Source organism: Toxorhynchites rutilus, chromosome 3 (assembly GCF_029784135.1).
Source record: "Toxorhynchites rutilus septentrionalis strain SRP chromosome 3, ASM2978413v1, whole genome shotgun sequence".
NCBI lineage: Eukaryota > Metazoa > Arthropoda > Insecta > Diptera > Culicidae > Toxorhynchites > Toxorhynchites rutilus.
The window spans coordinates 172,914,951-172,916,757 of record NC_073746.1 but is presented as its reverse complement, the minus strand read 5'-3'; the positions used below and the strand labels follow the sequence as shown (position 1 = coordinate 172,916,757).

General features: G+C 40.0%; 1 pseudogene; it reads right to left on the bottom strand.

Moving 5' to 3' along the window:
• Positions 1-694: 694 nt before the first annotated feature.
• Positions 695-1,330, bottom strand: LOC129773666 (replication factor C subunit 3-like; annotated as a pseudogene).
• Between the last annotated feature and the right edge of the window lie 477 nt (positions 1,331-1,807).

The window sequence follows — 1,807 nt, the reverse complement described above, 5'->3', positions numbered from 1 at the left end:
TTATGGTGTCATGATTTTAAAAGTTACATTAAATATAATTTTCAAATGAACATGGTGCAGTATAATGGTTTTTGAATGAAATGGTATTTAAGTATATTTATAAATTTACCATTTCATAATCATTTTGCAGATCATGAAAACGATCCGATTGAAAACCGACAATGCGTGTTTTTTTTTATTTTGAGTTAATCATTACCAGAACTATTGATGTTTAGTTAATAAATGTGTGATGAACACAAACATTTTATTTTTTCATAAAACGAAAGAAAATTGCGATCTCAAAAAATCGCTCAAAAATCATCCACTTGCATTGAGGCTTATTGAGAAACTTCTTATACCGTGCCATTAACTGCGCCACGAACAATTCTAGATGGAATATATGTTTGCTTCCTTGCTGCATCCGGTGTTCATAGTACCCGGCAAAATTCAACGTTTGCGTCTTCAGACTCGTCGCAATTTTTATCCAGATTCGGTACCACAGATTATAACATTCGATAGAACGCCTTGGGATAGCAGTTCGTATAGCTGTTTCCTCACCACTTCCAGCTTCTGTGGACTTTGTTCGAGGGAAATCTGATTGGCGGTTTCTCGATGGAATATTGGCCAGTCGATTCCCGGCACCTCTTTGTTGACCGTGAACGGTTAGTGTTGTACCTTGCAAGCTTCCAGCATGAGGATAGCATAATTCTTTTCGTTAGCTCCGAAGGAATGTGCTGAAATGCAAATAGTGTTGTTACATTCAAGAAACAAACAAATGACAATCTTACATACAAGATTTCAAGAATATCCTCCTAAGATAGAGCCGGCACTCTTACTCAAGCAACGACTCCTAACCGCGGGAATAACCCGCGAAGTAGAATTGGCGCACAAAATCAATCTGCACGTAGACAAATACTTTTCAATGGTTCTTCTCAGCGCATCCTGGGTATCTTTGGTCAGCTAATCCACTTCGGATAAGACCAGTCTCATATTCCCTCTACCCACTGGGATCAATTTGCTTGATCAAATTCGACACGACCACCCTGTTATATATCACGGCAACCGATGAATTCAACTCGATGTGGTAATTACTGCTGATGCTCCTGATTTCCACCTTCCGGTTCGAGGGCGTTGTGAAATTCATTATCTCATTGCGTAGCCGTTCCGCGCCCGGTTGGTAAAGTTTCCGCAGCAGACACATGATGCGAGTTTTGTTACTGGCCTGGAAGGGCCGTAGAACATGCGGGAAGTCTCCCTGGGAGCAAAGATTGATCAGATGCGTAAGTTGCGTTTTGTGGTAGTCCAGTTTGGATAGCTGGCACGGTCGGTAGCGGTCAACCCAGAGAGCCATTGTACACAAAAATATTTGATGTATAATGTATACAAAAATACTTGGCCTTTGTTTCGTGTTGGCCTTTGTCACCTCCAGAGATGCCAGATGTTTTTTTTTTTTTTGAAAGTCTTCGACATATATTTTTGTAACCGCGAGAATAGCAAAGCAATGTATGAAAAAAGGGGTTATTAGCGCAGGAAATCAAGTCATAAAGAGTAGAAATGCCATATCCCTGCAGCCTGTAACTGAAAATATATGTCTGCAACAGGATAGGCAGGACATCAAACATCAGTAAAATTGCGAACATGTCTACAAATTTAGCATCGTTGCAATGATGAGAATCAAATTTGGTAAAAAAAAATCGAAGTCGAACGGGTTTCAAAATGCATCATTTTGCTAATTTCAAACCCGATCGGGATCCGCAATAGAGGGGATAATCAAGGCGTGTCATTCCACAAACTAAGTACTAATACAAATGACACGTGTAATACTGCG